Genomic DNA, 18,068 nt, shown 5'->3' with positions numbered 1-18,068 from the left:
CGAAGTGTGCGGTGAAGACCTGCACGAACTAGGCCTAGCACTTTATCGACCCGGGGGCCAGGTTCCTGTACCAAGTGCGGGCTACCCCCTTAGGGTGGTGGTAAAGGCCACGCACATGCACGATTCGCTGGCCCTGGCGAGGTGCATTTGGGACTGAAAGGCGTCAACGTGGTCGTTGGGGTCGAAGGACCCGTCGTACTTGTCCAGAGGTGGGAGCTTGAAGTCTCTGGGTAAGGGGACCGCCAGGAGTTCCGATGCGAGGGGGGAAGGAACCGAGAAAACCGGGGCAGCCCCTACCTCGTCCGAGCTCGTGTCTTTGCCTCTGAATTCCGACAAGGCACGGGTGGCGGTTCGGCGACTTCGCCGGCGCCTTCGCTGTTGAGCGGGCCTTGTAATGGCGCTGCTGGCCTCCGTGTTACCGAGCTCGATGGGCCCGGGATGCTGGTAGTCTGCCGCCAGGGCGCCGAATCGGTTTTCGGTGAGTGGGAGCTCAAGCTTGGAGCGTCGGGGTGCCGACCTTACGGGCGAGGTTCCTGACCCGCCTGCGAGTTACAAGGCGGGGATGACATTTTTCTCTCTTCGGCCTGGGGACGAAGCCTGGATATTAGGGTGGTTTTGTACACACTTCAACCACTCAATCTGGGTCTGTAATCTGTACTCTGAAGTCTGTATTGTAGATGTTCATAACGACTGTAAACACTTGAACCATTCAACCCATGACCCTGTAAATAGTAACAAACTATATCAACAAAAAAATTGAAAAATGTTGTTTTTCTAGTATTAAAATTGAAACAAAAATCCCATTCCCAAGACTGCACCCAATCATATACTAATCACTATATCTAAACTTTTATCACATTGTCCATCTGTTCAGAGGGCTCTTAAGGTAGTGTTGTTGTTGTCTGCGCTATTGTAACCATTAACTGCTCCTGCATAACTGCATTCGAGTTAAATTAATGATCATTAATGTTGGTTTTAAGTCTGCAAAGGCGCATATCTTTGGGGAGTATTGTCTATTTAGCAATGGTTTTATCAAGGTAAAGCTCTATGATGTGCTGCTATAAGAAGCAACATTGTTATCCAACTAGGATACTAGGTTATGTGAAGCTTACCCCGTATAGTTCGCGCGGCTCGGGTAAAGGCATTGCTGAGCTGAGGTGCATCTAAATGATTGTGTTTCATTTTCAAATTCATTGTTTTGATGTCCAATGCTAACATATATTCAATAGTGTTTTCTTATTTGAAATAGCAAAAGACAAAGTATAAACTTTAAAACAAGAGGTGTTTTCCCTAAACAATAAATTTCACATGAAAACTGGGCGGCGGCAAGCTAGGGTTTCTTCTTCTCGCGGTAGCAATGGTATCTTTTCCAGCGGCGGTAACAGTTTCTTCTCAAGCAGAGACAACGGGTTCTTCTCAAGCGGCGATAATGGTTACTTCTCAGCATGAGCAACACTGCTTAGATCGAATAGAACCCTACTTTTAATCAGGGTTATTTTTGTCTTCTTAAATGTTAGGATTTAAACAATTTAAAAAGTATGGGCATTTTGGTAATTTTACAATAATATGTAACGTGAGTTAAATGTTGCACTCCAAAATTTTGGGGTACCTAAGTGATACTACCTCCAAACTATAAGGTACTTGTCTGTAATTTACCCTTGAGGCTTAGTTTGGAAAGAGTACAAATATAAATATGTAAAGTGCAAAATCTTGTATTTTGTATTATTTTGAATATATTTGCACTGTATATTTTTGTATTTATACTCCTTTCAAATTGAGTTTAAAGAAATGCATCAAATATATACCCTTCTCGATAATTGATAGGATTCATTAAAGCTGAATTCAGAATTGCAAATATTACCGTTGCATTTGGAAACGAAATCTCGGTTCAAGGTAAATTTGTACTCTCGTTCACTGCATTTATGCATTGACAAATGACAGACCAATGCATATTTATATTGACAATAAGATGTAAAAGTACATCAATAATAAAGTAGTAAATTTGCATTCAAGTGGGTTTTTAATAAAAGAAAGAACATGATTTATTGAAATTCATGTTTACATCCATTACAACTAAAAGTCAATTTGGTAAGAAGGTAAATTTGTAAATGTAAAACCAACTCAACTTTGCAATTTATATGAACCATTTACACTCTATATATTTACATTCACACTTATTTATATCATTTCCAAATGTAATCTACTATGCAAAACCTTGTATTTTGTATTATTTGGTATGTATTGACAATGTATATATTTATATGTTTCATACAAAATGCAAAACCTTCTAAATGATCGTTTTATTTCTAAATCTTGTATTTACACCGTTCAATATTTTTGTATTTGCATTGAAGGTGAAACTTGTGCAATGGTTGGATTGTTCTAATGTTATATAACAACTTGGGTGACCAGGATTCTAATCTTGGAAGCAGCTATGTGCTAGGGTCAGGCCATGTACATCTGTCCTTCCCAGACCCCAAACTGCCCTTTTTTAGTTTTGTATTTGCATCAAACCGAGTGTTGTGGTAAAACTTTTACACAATCTGTTGTCTCATTTCAGGCAAAACTCGCTTATGTGGAATTGGGTCCTCATCAGTCATCACTCATCAGTTCGGGACAGGGTGTACCCACTTCAAATCTGAATGCTACCAGGTTCAGGTCCCAAATATCAGACCCAGAACCGATCCATTGGAACAAGAGACTGTTACAGATTGTATATTTTAAACGTTGGATTGGAATTAAGAACTGCAGTTCACGAATTTAATTAGATTATCACTTAAAACCACAGTATGTTAATAGGGAGGGACTACAAACATACATATTGATCAATGTCACCCTCCAATCCAACCATTGCTGCTCTAACAAAGCAGACAGGTCAATGTGGTTCACTACCAGGTAGGGGTGGTGTTCATAAAAAACCCAAAAAACTGATAATCAAACCAAAACCAGAAAACTAAAACTGAACTAAAAAATCCGATTAACCAATTGGTTGATTGGGTTTTGGTTAGCCTATTAAATAAAAGGAAAACTTATGATTTAGTCCTCTTCACAATTTTTGTTTTTTTTTTTTTTTTTTGTATTAAATCATTAGTCAGTATAGGCTTTAATTAAGAAGTCAGAGGCAAAGACCAAGTAATGTTTCTACCAATGGTACATGCAAAATTTGCTATGGAGTGAGCCACTTGGTTTCCAGAACGTAGAACAAAGGAGATATCTGTGGATTGAAAATTCCGCATGAAGTTCCTGCAATCAGCGATTAGAGTTCTAATTCTCCAAGGGATGTCTGTAGCTACATCCAACTGGAGGCCTTTCAATGCAGAAATGGGACAGGTTCAGGTCCTAAGGCCATTTGTAGTCCAGCTCTGAGCGCGTTGGCTTCTATCATCTCAGGATCAGAGAGCTTTGTTTTAATGGCTCTTGCAAAGATAAAATCGCCCCGATGATTTCTAAAAAATGATGCCCAGTCCAGAGGAGGAGGGTCCTTGAGCGCTGTCAACATTAACTTTTATTTCGGCTCCACAAGGGGAGACCAACGGGAAGGTGGAGCCGTGATGTGGAGGGCGCTTTGAGAATTTTGATTTCTGGAAGACTTCAACAGTGTCAATTGTCAACTCTTCGATTTGGGCATGAGCAGAAGAGAGAATAGATTTTGGATCAAAGGCTTTGTTCTCCGTAAAAAGTTTACATTTTGCTTTCCAGTAGTGTCACAGGAGAAGAGAGAATTTGCTGAATGAAGCGATTTCCTCCTCGGGGGTGTCCTTGATCAGATCCCACTAGAAAGAGAGCCAACCATTAAGATTTGGGTGAACAGAGTCATCCATTATAATAGTCAAGTAGGAGCCAAACCAAACTGGTCGGATGAGACTACATTGAAGAAAGAGATGATTGAGATCTTCATTTTTATTGTGACCAAGGCAAATATATGTTGTATATAAATACCCTCAGTTCCGTCCAAGAATGCAAAATGGGTCCACATTTGTGACACGATGTTTGTTTCAATTGATGCAAAGATGTATACAAGTTTGTGTTTTTGGTAAAAAAAGCATGGGAGCAAATATTAAATGCTCCAACTACCGATGCTCTAGTACGTTGGAAGTAGTAGCTTGGATTTGAAAGGTTTAATAGTCGATCTACAAATGAAGCTCGGGCGTGCCTTGATGGAAAGAATCTGAAATGAAAGAGGGTATCATTAGTTGGAGATCTACAAAATGAAGCAGGAGATCAATAAAAAATGAAAGAGGGTATCACCCTAAGAAAGGAATCTGAAATATTGGTGGTCGGGGATGACCACGCTGTACTTGGAGATGGAGGTGAGAAGTTACCGTTGGGGCGGAACCTTGGAAGGAAGATGCTAGCCTCTCTTATTCAATCGATTTATGAATAGTAAGCATTCAGGCTCAATGCAGATTTTTTATTTCCACTCCAAGAATTAGAGACATTTAACGTCTGTATCACAAAGAAATGCAGACTTATGAGGTAGAAGAATGTATAAAATTATGATTACTAAAAATGATTGATATTTATATATATACAAAAACCTTCCCTACAGTTTCATTTTAGTAAAAACCTTCCTGAATTTTTATATAAAATTAACAAAACCTCCCTTCCCTCAATCACCAAGATGGAAAACGTTAAATCAAAGAATCAAAATTTTCCTAATGCCTATTTTACCCTTTCACAAATTACTCAGCATCTATTTTTACTAAAATACCAATGTTGACCTTTTTACCCTCTTTTCCTATTTCCTATCTCACCTTATCCAGTTTGAAGAGGAGAAACGCAAGAGGAAAATAGCAACAAAGCACAAAAGTTTTGGAGGAACACAACACAAGCCTCTTTATCATCCTTTTCATTTCTCCTTTTTCTTTGTAGAACGCAGGAGGAACACAACACAACCAATGTTGACCTTTTTACCCTCTTTTCCTATTTTCTATCCCACCTTATTCAGACTCAAGAGGAGAAATGCAGGAGGAAAATAGCAACACAGCACAAAAGGAGGAACACAACACAAGCATCTTTATCATCCTTTCCATTTCTCTTTTTTCTTTGTAGAACACAGGAGGAACACAACACACACACCTCTTTATCCTCCTTTCCATTTCTGTTTTTTCTTTGTCAATTTCTTCTTCCTCTTTCAATCTCCCATCTGTGAAACTCCATTGATTCAACAATGCAAACCCCCAAGTTGATAATCACACTTCTAATGTGCTTTATGGACCATGAAATGCTTCTTTGTTGAATACCTTTCCGCCTCAACTGCCACGTGTGTGGAGGCAACTCCAACTCTTCATCGCATGGGTTTGTAGTAGTGGTGACTCTAAAAAGTAACTTCTTAAATTCTAGCCTTTTAGGTGGTGAACAAAACTATCAGTTAAAAAGAATAAAACTTTATGGCCATAACTCCTAATTGAAATTACTATTCTAAGCTTCAGTTTTAACAATATATGCATGATGTGGATTAGAGCAAAAGAGAGAATTCCTTAGTCGATAAGATATTTCCTTTCTTTGGGTGAAAGAATCGCATAGGTTGGAAGTGTGATTATTAACCTTTATTAAAAAAAAGTGTGATTACAAGCATTCCACTTTGCCATAGCTTCTTCTATCAATGCTGACATCCATGTCCAATTGCTTAAATCAGATATAAAAGACATTACTTTGGAATGGTATAGGAGGAATTAAGTTCATTGTCATTAAATGGAAGCGTGTAAGCAGGTCAAAGACACTTTGGAGGAAGGGGATTTCTAGAAAGAACGACTTAATTGACTCTTATAGTTTCTCTTGCTGTGTTTTCATTTTATTTACAAGAAAAGCAAATACGAACTGTCTAAAGGGCCAAGCTCTCAAGTTTGAATGACTAAATAAAGCAATTCATAACACAAACCTAGAAATAATTCAAGTTTGAATGTCTTAATAATTCATGTGTTTATGTTTACAATTGCCATAGGTGCAGGGACTACTTCAATCCTAAACCACCTTCTTGAAGCACATTATTGGAACTTGTGAAATTAAAGTAAAACAAAGAATAGCTAGCTTCCTCCCTTGAGTAGAACAACGATAAACAACCACCTTGAAAATCCAATTTACATTCAACTGGCAGATGATACAAACATATCCTAACAAAAACATATGAATAGTATATGAAAGAAATTAAGAATTCTAGCTACAATTTATCACTAGTTACATGGGAGATCTGGCCTTATAGTAAGTATTTTCAATGGTTTATTGTAAATATCATTGAATGGGAGATTGAATTCTATGTCTAAATCATGGTTATCCATTAATGTGATATCAGTGGGATGTTTTGGATGACCCTGTCACTATGTTGAAGTTAACATACTTTCTCGAAGAAGAAATCAACAAAGAAAAAAATGGAAATGGAATGGAGGATAAAGAGTTGCGTGTTGCGTTCCTCCTATGTTCGACAAAGAAAAAAAGGAAATAGAAAGGAGGATAAAGAGGCTTGTGTTGCGTTCCTCTTATGTTTCTCCTCTTCAAACTAGATAAAGTGGGAGATAAAAAGGGGGTAAAGAGGTCGATAGGGGTATTTTAGTAAAAATAGATGCAAATTAATTTGTAAAAGGGTAAAATAGGCATTTAGAAATTTTTTATTCTTTGGTTTAACGTTTTCCGTCTTAATGATTGACAGAAGGGAGGTTTTGTTAATTTATTTTAAAATCCAAAGGAGGTTTTTGCTAAAACGAAACTATAGGGAAGGTTTTTATGATTGTCAGAAACTTTAAGGGAGGTTTTTGTATTTTACATATTATTTTAATATATAAGGAAAATTTCACCTTTAGTATCCTTAACTTTGGGGGTAATGTCAAATTAGTACCCAAACTTTCAAAACATGTCCCTGCATTACCCAAATTTTCAAACAGTGTCAAGTAACTCCTAAACTGTTAACAGACATTAAGTATCATAAAAAAGGATAAAAATACCCTTCACCTATCATCTAATTTTCTTATGATTGATACCCAATCTCTAACTAGCAACCACCTCTGGTATCAAATTGGTTATGGATTTGGTTGCTTTGTACCACAACAAGTTAAATGAAACTTAAATATTTAAATTTGGAGAAATAGTGCCTCAGTTGCTTCGTACAGCAACAAATAAGATGTGAATGGGTCTGCGAAGCTAGTGTTTTTCTCCTGGATGTTTTACATTCTCTAAGCATATGCTTGTAGCATTTAGTTTATAAAGTTAAAATAGCATCGCATTTACAGATCAATTCATACAATAAGCAGAATCAACCCAGAAATCAAGAGTTCAATACAAGGTAAAAAAGGGCAGGAAGGCAAGAAATGTTTGCATCAAGGTGAATCTCACCCGCACATACACAGGGAGGATAACAACTCTCGTACTTAAGAGCTTCCCTACTTTAACGAAACTTTTGTCTCATTTGATTTGTTGATATTTTTCTTTGAACAGTCGTTTAGAATTAGAATGGTTTAGTTTTAGTAGATGTCTTCGAAAGGATCGATTACATTTTTATTGTCGACCCTGGAGCTGGGATGCTCAATCCCAACGGCAATGTAGTCCACAGGCTCTCTCACACTCACAGTCATGCCCACCCTCGCAAGGAACGCTTTCCTCTTCGCTTTCTTCAACAAAGCATAGTTCTCTTTATACGGCCAGAATAGATATGCTCACCGTTCTCGCCTCCATTATCAGCCTGGATATGTGCTCGAAGCGTGGTGACCTTGTTGAAGCCCTTCACCTTTACGGTGATGCTCCAAGTAAGGGCATACCACTTAGTCAACATCATTATAATGTTGTACTCTACCTCTGTTCTTCTTCTCATTCTTCTTCGGTTGATGGCGGCGAGAATGATGAGAGGAACTTGAATTTAGGTCTAAGAAGGGGTTTCGAGATTTTTCAACAAATGGGTATTGATGGAGTTATCCAAATGAGGCCACATTTACCAGTGTAGCGAGATTGGCTGCTGCAATGGAAGACCCGAACACGGCGTTTGATTTGATTAAGAAGGTGATGAGTTATGACATCCCGTCGAAGTTGAGGTCGTACGGACGGACGCCCACATAGAGGTTGTTTGGTATCGATGGCGATAAACGTTTTGTACGATTTTATCTTGGAAACTGCTTTAAATGTTTTGCAGATTTGTTTATACCTCAAATTGACGCCACTAGACGCCATTAGGTGTCATATAAGCCAAGCATTGAAAAATCGGTCTTAAAAATGAAAAACGTTAAAATTGGTTTTTTTAGTAAACGGTTCACATGATTTTTGAGAGAGTTATTTATAAGATAAATGACTCAACCAAATAATTTTTTAGGCATTTTTTTGTTAAATGCATCTCCAATGCTGAGTCGACATCGTTTCTTCGAAAAGCTACATCGATACCAAACACCATCATGGTTTTGAGCGGAGGAGCCCGAGTTTGCTGCATAGCTTGCATTGCTACAACTTAGAGGGTGTTTGGTTCTGTTTACGTGTTTATTCAATAAGCGTTTATTAAGAGTGCTAAATAGGCACCACTTCAGCACTTTCTCTCTCTTGCTCTTCTTCATACATCAAAAATGAAAAAAGTCAACCATACTAGCCGTTTGTGGAAATTATTTTTTAAAGCTTCCACAAACGGTTAGACATTTTTTCATTGTTACACTGATGTGGAGCCTGGTGGCGACTGATTTGTCATAAACGGTTGTAATTATTGCATTTCTCAGTTTTACCAGCAAATAAATTACAAACGTTTATTCAATAAACATAAATGGAACCAAGCACATACTTAGTTCAAGGTGGAAAATAATGAACAATTTCTTCTTTTGAAGGATAGTTTTGATATTTTCAAACATTTTAAATTGTATATATCATCACGTGATCAGATAACTGACGATCAATTAGCATTAGAACAACTAGACACTTTTTGAAAATTTAAGTATTGCAATAACACATTTAAAAGTTTGGATACAAACTTGATACTACCACAAAGTTAAGGGTATAATGTTATAAATTGAATAAATTTATAGGAAATTGTCTAAAACTCACCATGAATTTTCAACATTTTTCTTAAACTCACCACAACTTTTCAAAATGTCTAAAGCTCAACATGTCAGTAAATTTTTATTTTCCAAAACTCACATTCTGTTAGTGCACCGTTAATGCTTATTAACAAAGGTGTCCATGTCTGCATAAATAATAATTTTCATGACCAAATTACCCTCGAATAGTGAGTTACAGAAAAAATGGTATTTTTTACATTTTTTCTATTTTATACAATCTATAAATTTTCTTGTATTTTTGTTATTTATTTACAATTTGTGTTTTTCTATAATTTTTTTTATGTTTTCTCTAGAATTTTTATTTTTTGATTTTGTTTTTCAATTTCTATAGTTTCTATAATTTGAAAATAATTTTTTATTTTGTTTACAATTTCTATAATTTTTTATATTTTATGTAATTTCTATGTTTTTATATATTTTATATTTGAAAATATTTTTTTTGAACTTTATCCTTTTTTATGTCTAAATATTAAAATGATAATATATTAACACCCGTGACTTGACATGATGAGTTTTAGACATTTTAAAAAGTTATGGTCAATTTAAGAAAAATACTAAAACTCATAATCAATTTTAGACAATTTTTCTAAATTTATATATTTACCCCTCAACCGGTTGACCAGTCAACGATTGATTCGGTTCAGTTTCGATACGATATATTTAAAAAGATGGAATCAAGGAAATACCAATTGGGTTTCAAATATACACCCACCCAACGGTAGCACTCAGCGCCACGACCGCCACCGTGTAACCGATCGATAAACAGGTTGTCTTGTCCTCAGACTCAGGGCTGGGAAGCAGCAGCATTAAGCCTGTTGCCTGAAATCATCCTCAGTACTCAGAGTCACAGAGGCAGCACGTAATCCATTGGGTCCCTCTCTCTGGAGTCTGATCACCTACCAATCAAACACGTTCCGATCCTCTGCCAATTTAATTTAACACCGCACATGAGAGTGAGACCCATTATTATGTGGTGTGAGATGATGTTGATAGAGGATTGAAACGTGTTATTGATAGAAGATCTCAACCCCTCCCGCTGACCAACGGGAGACCCAAGGGCATCGCTCGCTGCCACGCTATCTTTCGTTTCACGTAATAAGTAATAAACCCTGCCTGCCGGGTCCTGTCCTGGGCCTCACTGTCAAGTGACGGCCTTTTAATTGCTGTCCATTTCGCTAAAAGTCAATAACGTTAGCGTATCGTTGTTATTATGTCATGTCATCTTTTTAACGTAAAACCTCCAGTTTTTAGTTTTTACCAAAAAAAAAAAAAAAAAGGTTTTCAGTTTTGTTAAAATGTCCATAACACCCTCCATAGCGTTGCCTGATTTTCTAAAATGCCCTTTCCCCAAAATACCTAAATTGCCCCCTTGTTCCCGCCTCTATTCTATTGGACTTCACCAATCACTAGATTCACCACGTAGGTCCAAGATGTTTCACGGTCCACACACAAGCCGCAAACTACGAAGAGCATCATTATTATGATCATCATCTCCTCTCTGCAACTTCTTGCCTGAGAGAAGAACTTCCAAAGCCTTGGATTGAGGATTCAGTTGGTTCGAGTTCAAGAGTTTTGGTTGAGTCCGTTCGAGTGCTCGAGTGTCGCTTCCCGTATATCGTCATCCCTTCGTTCCATAGGTACCGTTACTCGATTCGTGATGAATTTCAAGTCACATTTCACGTGAAACACGAATACCTGAATTTGTTTTTCGAAAAAGAACGATGTTTGCTTCTTGTTATTATAATTCGTACTTTACTCTTCTACTCCGAATTTTAAGTTCAGAACTCAATTAATGACATTTATTATAATTCGTACTTTGCTTTTCCAATCCGAATTTTAAATTCAGAACTCAAATTCTATGTTCCGAATTCATTTACTGTATCCGCCAAATCTTAAGCGTCAATGACATTTATTAAAGGAAGTCTATGTGCTAACGTCTTTCTCGCCAGTGATTACTACCTTGTTAAGCCTTGAAAGATAAAAGCCCTAGTCTATCTTGCTGAACACTTGAAGCCTAATGTACGTGTCATTGGTCAAAACCTTAATTTGTGACGTCAATGCTCAACTTCTCCTAATTTTCTTCTATAATCAGCTTGAAGAAGTTGTTGATTCTTTATACTCAGAGTTCATGACTGTGGATGGTGGCGCCAAATAATTCCCGCTTTCTTGAAGGTTACCAAATACTCAGTTCATGACTGTGGATGGTGGTGCCAAATACTCAGAGTTCAAAGTCCCTATGTATGCTACTTCTTTGTAATCTTGTTTGCATTAGCAGTTAGGTGGATGTGCAGGCTATGGTCACGACAAAACTGGGGGACGTGAAGCACTTGACGAAGTTGTTGGGAAGAATTGGCAATAGTTTGTGAACAGGTTGGTATATGTTTTTAGTTAATTATATTGGAAGTGTAATATGTAAGTTACTATATTGATGTGATTCTGGTTTTGCAGTTCTTCTCTGGTATTCATGCCATCACTTGTTTATTCTTTGCTTTTCCAAGGCCAGTGGTTGAGGTGAGCTTTTAGATTGTATTTATAGGGCATCAGAAAGAAAATTTATGCCATGTATTGTAGATTGTTGCTAGAGATAATTTTTGTTTTCGTCTGATTCAATTATCAGCTTGAGAAGTTGCTGATGCTCCTTATGACACTTTAAAGGAAGTAATTGGAAGTAGGGATTCTCATGGACTTGGTTCCCTACAAGACTTTAGGTTGCAATACTGAAAAGTTCCTGTAAATTACTCAAAGTTATAAATATGCAATGGGAATTTTGAAAATTTTGTGCTCCATTTTTTCTGATATTGTTCATCTTTCAGATTGCAGAAGATGGGGGCCTTGATTTGGATGTACTTGGTGTTGCTGTTAAACCTCAAACAAAGTGTACATGGTGCCACAGTTTACGTGTAAAGGAGATAGGGGGAGCAATAATGTGTCTTAACTTGTCCACTAATGGGACCCTTTTGTGAATGATTATGCAGGTGTGTCAGGGTCAGGGGTGTTGTCTTGTGGGTGGGTGGGTGGGGGAGGGGGGTACATGACTGCATGCATCTTCCCTTTAGAATTCGTGCTACTTTTGAGGTTTCAAATTCATTGTGAAGCAATATTTGTCAGTATCTCAGTTTACTTGGATGGGAGTCATTCCAAATCTCTGAGATGCAAAATTTTTATTCAATCACAAAAAGTTTAATCAAATGTCCCTCCCCCCCATAAGGATTATAATGAGCTTGGGAATACTAATTAATGAGTTATTGGTTCTTCTTGTAAGAGCTGGCTTGTCATGTACGTCAAAGACATGCAGGTCTTGTTGGCAATAAAGAAAGCATGAAGTTCTTAAAATTGCTCTAGTTTGCATTTTTAATTAGGATTTCAGGATTCATTAATTTCTATTCATGGTTATGTTTTTTTAAAAGTTTAATTAAAAGATGCCAATATGCCATATTTAGAAATGGATTAAGTGGTAACTTTATGGACCTTTTAAATGGCCATAATATGTGTGACTCTTAAGTAAACATTATTAATAATATTTAAGTTGAATATGAATATTGGGACACTTTCTTTCAATTTTTTGAATAGGGTGCTTGGTGAACTGTGTGGAAAGACTTCTGATACTCTTTTTTTTTTTTCTTGATTTCTGGAGTACTTGAATATGTAGCAACCATACAACAGTTCATTAAGAAACATTCAAGATTATTTTTCTTTAATTCTTGATCACTTTTTCTAGGCTGCCAGGTCTCTTAGATTGAATGTTGGGCATCCAATTGTCATTAATCTGTGATTCAGGTATTTCTGAATCATGGTTCAAGTCATCTTGCTTCGCTGATCAACCATCTCCATTAAGCCCTGACTTTTAGTCATTGATATATTTTCTTTCCTATACATAATCTTTTAGGGTCACTTGTAGGATACCCTACATCTCTGCATCACTTGGTCTATCTATTTAATTATGACAATCAATTTATGAAGGGTTTCTTTCCCCCAGTATTATTTGTAGTACTGCAGCTAAAAAACAATGCAAGCTAATCCATACCCTTTCAGTTCACTGTATCAATGGTTTTTGCTAACTTTTCTGAGTGCTAACATCCTTGAAGTAGACTTTCCTTGCCATTTAAACCACCACTTAAACTCTCAAATTCTAGTCTGCTTACTGATGAATGCCCTGCAGATGCAGAGCCCAGATTGCATGGTCGTGATGTATGATTGTTATGGTGAACTTGTGGAAAGCAGGGGACCTACAATGGGGGTATGTATTACAATACTTCTTACTCTTTCCATAAATGATGGGTGAAAGCTGCTGCTGTTTGTCACTCAGCTCCAGGTCTTGGGGTAGACTGTGGCTCAACCCCTTTTGATATTGCATATGATTTTTCCCAGGCCTTGCTCTTTTCCCTTCAAGTGGTTTAGGAAGCAGTCAAAGCATGGGAGACCAACATGTTATGAGTTCAATTGGTTATTCTATTTCTTATATGTGGAAAGTGACTCCTTTTCTGTTCTGTTTATTGGGGAAGCTTCCTTATTGTTGACATCATGGCATCTAAATACAGTCCAGGTATCATCTCACGGTTGTTTGTTGCTATAAATGTGCACAACTAGAACAGATGTTTTCTTAGGCTGCTTTTTTTTCCAACATAAAGTCGATGTAAAATTTTTCAAGGTGAAATATATGAGCTATAATTTTATCACTTTTACAATCAAAAGTTTGTTTTTATTTCCATTTATATCAAAACAAATTAGATCTAAAATTTATGCTCATTTTATGAAGAAACAAATGCAACCTCAGTCTAAAATTCATGTTTGACTCCTCATCCATCCATTTCCTTTCTGTATGTGGGGTAACATAGCTTTAGACGTGGAGGTTGAGGGAACTGCCTCTCTTATCAGTATTCTTGAAGAGATCTATCTCTCCTAGTTTGAACCCCATTTGCAGATTGGTCCCTTCTTCCCTTAGATTTTTTCTCTGCTAAGTTGTTCTTTGAGTATACCATTTTTAACTCTATTTTTGTGCATTCGTTGAAGAAAAAGCTTTGGTTCTCTTCTGTCCCCCAAAATGTATCTTTTTTTTGGTGCAACACCACTTGCAGAAAGAACACATATGACATTCCAACGAAGAGGAGATGACACCAACATCTGGAGTTATCAACTGGGAAGGCATTGTCTAAACTTATGCTTGAGTTTTCCTGGTTTGACTTCCTAACCTATTGATTTCATCCACACCTGTTATAGAAGAAATGAAGAGAAAAAAGAGAAAAAAAAAAAGAAACAAAAGAAACCTATTGATCTTGTATATGCTTGGCTAGTGAAAATTTCCATCCTTTTTGTTGCTTTCTGTGTAACCTGCCCTTCTTTTTCAAGTGCTCAAAAATTTGGAAGAAATGGCCATAATCCAGGACTTCTGAGCAACAGATTGACAGGATCAAGTATTTATTGTTTCCTTTGATCTTTCTGCTTCTGTTCTTAAGGAGTATAATGTAATTAGTTATGGTTCTTTTTGTGGTTATTGGTTTTGCATTGTAAATGAGTCAATCTTCTATTTCATACTTTGCAAATTTGTACCATAGAATTGTTTCTTGCCCATTTTAATTTTTGTAATACAATCTTACCTTATTGGTAAAAGGGCATTAGAAATTATTAAATACTAGATATTCAAAATCTTAGAAAATATCAACGGAATTCCATTAACACTTTAGTTTGAAATGGTGCCAAATAAAAAGTAACTATTTTTGGTCTTGATGAGATCTTCTTAACAAGCCTTAGATTGCAAAACTTCATACGTAAAATAGTTATGTGTCTGGGAAGGCAATTGTGTCAGTGTTTTGCAAGTAAGCGGGAAAAATTGATGCGTATCACTAGGTCTTCATTTTTATTTAGTTCTTTTATACTCTAGTTGGAGTGTTGGACGAATTTCCAGGTGAGGCTTAATTGATATGCTAGAAGCCAAGAACATCTCCTTACTTTATATGAGGCTGCACAAAGGACCTTCGTTGTAGGATAAGATTCAACTCCTGGATATACATCAGAGGCTTGCTCATTCTGACTTCTTGAAAAATCAATTGTACACTTTACTATTTTTTGGCCTTTTGAGGGATTTAAATGTGATGATTATTTATCTCACTTTCTGACTTCTAACATAAAGTCTCTAAATGCATTTTTTGAAGTGCAAACTCCAAAATTCCAGAACATGCTGAGTAAGTTGCATGCATTTTGGACTTGAATTAGACATCCTATTAAGTAATTATTGGCACCAGTTGCTATGAATTTCAAGTATCAAAGATAGAGATATGTTATTACTCATGTAAGCTGGATGTAGAGAGCAGGTGATGGCATTTAACAATCCTACTGTAGGTTACAAAATGGTTGGAACCATGATGAACATAACTATCTATACTATCACATAATGTTGAACATCCAGAAGAAATACACTGTATGGATCAATATGACCTAGAATCTTGATGAGTGTGATAGTCTGATATTGTTGTTTGTTCTTCACTTTAATGATCTATGTGGGCCCTCTAGATCCATGTTTATTTGTATGAGGTTTATTGATTTTTATTTCCGTATAAACATCTGGTTTTTGTTAACTAGATAAATGATCACACGGCATGGGTACACATGGATAGTGAATTTACAGAACATTGAAATGTCTAATTTGTTGCTGACAAAAAACAGAAGTATCTGGTTGAGTCATAACATATGTCAGTACAGTTGCTTCACCTTCAAATACCAATAAAGTAGTTCCCTTAAACTGGGAACTAGAGCCAAACCACTGTAAACATGCAACATTTAGGTGCTTTTCCATCACCTTGCACCTTCAACATTAGCGAAGTTCAACCAATCGTATTATAAAGTGATGTTTCTTATTTTGATAGAGTAGAAATCTGCTGAATTAGAAAATATGAAAGAAAAGTAGTTTCTTGAAGAGAGAAGGAAGAGAGAAGGAAGAGAGAAGGAGAAGAAGAGAAGAAGAGAAGTTGAAAAGAAAAGAGAGCAATAATCTGGCTGCCCCCTTCACTTATTATTTATACTAAAGTAATAGAACAGTACAAAGACAACTATGCCCTTATAGGGTAGCAAAACATAAAACAGCATATATAACACTCAAAAACATAATAAAATTTGGACTCACATAACTACTGTGGTTCCCACCTCCTATCTAACAACTAACATAAAACATCTACTCAGAAAAACATCATAAAACTAATTAATCTTCAACAGATAGTATGGTCTTTAGTGTGTTGTTTTTTCCTGCACTTGAAACACTTGGCATGCTGGAATTTTTCTAGTCTTTAAATCAATGAAATTATTATTTACTGTTGCTGGTAGAAAAAAGAAATATCTGATACATATAGTGCATTCATTTTTTAAGTATCTAGTTGGCATTGCACTTATTATAAAAATCTCTACTCATTGTAAATCTCGCTTCTAGCCCAAGCTTGATGGGATCAATTGTGATTTGTGAATACATCACAAATGTGGAAAATTAACTGGCTTGAGATCTTGTGATGGGGAGGTAGTGCTACAGATCCTTAATGCTTTATGCAGCAACAAAATTCTGGGTCTTGATGGTTTTCGAATTAGCTTCCACAAAAAATGTTAGGATACTGTTAAACTTAAGGACCTTCTCCAATACAAATCAGCTACTAGAGTTTCCCATTTGCATCTATTATTGCAGGTGCATGTTGAGCCTGGACCAGGTAGGAATTAAGGGATTTCTTCATCATTTTATGGCAGTGGCATGAGATAGCCAGGTAAATGAGACACAGAAAGGCTTTTAGTGTCAGTTCCTACCTCCAAGGAGCAGTTAACATCAAATCTGATAGCTACTTCTTCAGAGAGTAGGCCTGCCAATGTTTTTATACAAGGTTTTAAATGGCTGAAAGTATAGTTGAGGCATAATGGCACAAAAAGATGAGGCGTATGCATGAGGCGTATGCCCCAAAGCTTAAGAAAAAAATTATTTTGTTTATAAAGTAGTACAAATAACATATGATATACCAGGTTAGAATGATAGAAGATTCAAATATCCATAAAATAGGAGTTTATAAGCAATAAGTTTCAGCACTTAAGCATTAAATAGAATAATAACTAATAAACTAAAATTATAAACATTTTACATTTGTGTTTCAAAATGCAAGTTTCTCAAATTATACAAATGACCAATTTAGAAGAAAGGAAACATATGAAGAATCATCCATATAATTGGCATTAGATTTATGGTCATCAAATAGTTTAGAAGAAATGAAACAACTTAGTTAAAAAGAACAATAAAAAGAAAATAAATCCATTAGGAAAAATTGAGAAAATTAACAAACTTAGGTTGTCAGACTTAGAACAATAAGAAAAAAAATCTCACTTGATTTATCCAAGAGAAACTAAGATCTTGGTTGACCCTTTTCATATTTAACTCTCCTAAAATACTAAGAGAAAGTAATAGAACTTGATTTGACCTATTGGTTTTTCATTCTTACTCTTTTTATTTGGCTCATGATTTTTGAAGTGCTTCATCCCTATATTTTGTAGTTTGAACTATAAAAATGCATTATACATATACTATATATATATTGCATTAAATTACTAAATGATCATTGACGCTTGAGGCTTATGCCTTTTTATGCCTCAAGCTATGCCTTACGCCTTGAGGCAAAGTCCGTACGCCTTGCCTCAAGGTGTACATCTCATGCCTCAATGCTTAAGCCTTTTAAAACAATGTTTATATATATCTCCCTGCTGCAGGATCTCAAAATAATGTTCTTTATGGAGTTTGGTAGAGTGTGTAGGTTGAAGGGGACTTTTTTCTGTTTTTTTTTTGTTTTTTTTTTGGGTAAGGGGTATTTAAAGATTTTAGTTTGATGGATGCATAGTGGATCCTCCACCCCTTACATCCTTCGACGTTTTCTTATGGAGGCTAGATTGTTGGCTTCCAAAGTGAACAGATCATATAGTTCAATCCACAGCCTACCAACTCCTTAGCTGATGAGTTATCTGGGCAAGGATTACTAAGTGGCGACTGGTGAATTTTCATGCCTTTTCATTAGAAAGTTGAATTTTGTGTTTATG

General features: G+C 36.2%; 1 long non-coding RNA gene across 3 annotated transcripts; it reads left to right on the top strand.

Moving 5' to 3' along the window:
• Nucleotides 1-10,437: 10,437 nt before the first annotated feature.
• Nucleotides 10,438-14,647, top strand: LOC148875737 (uncharacterized). 3 transcript variants are annotated; one of them, XR_016106123.1, is made up of 7 exons: nucleotides 10,438-10,657; nucleotides 11,113-11,390; nucleotides 11,469-11,531; nucleotides 11,834-11,995; nucleotides 13,180-13,257; nucleotides 13,389-13,563; nucleotides 14,096-14,647. It is a non-coding gene; the product is annotated as an uncharacterized LOC148875737 (long non-coding RNA). The 3 variants fall into 3 exon arrangements; XR_016106174.1 differs by having other exon boundaries at nucleotides 10,478-10,657; nucleotides 11,144-11,390; XR_016106225.1 differs by lacking the exon at nucleotides 11,834-11,995 and having other exon boundaries at nucleotides 10,460-10,657.
• Nucleotides 14,648-18,068: the final 3,421 nt, after the last annotated feature.

The sequence above is a fragment of the Nelumbo lutea genome, chromosome 1, assembly GCF_056320005.1.
Source record: "Nelumbo lutea isolate HS-2025 chromosome 1, American lotus-T2T, whole genome shotgun sequence".
Taxonomy (NCBI): domain Eukaryota; kingdom Viridiplantae; phylum Streptophyta; class Magnoliopsida; order Proteales; family Nelumbonaceae; genus Nelumbo; species Nelumbo lutea.
This window is presented reverse-complemented; position numbering and strand designations above follow the sequence as displayed.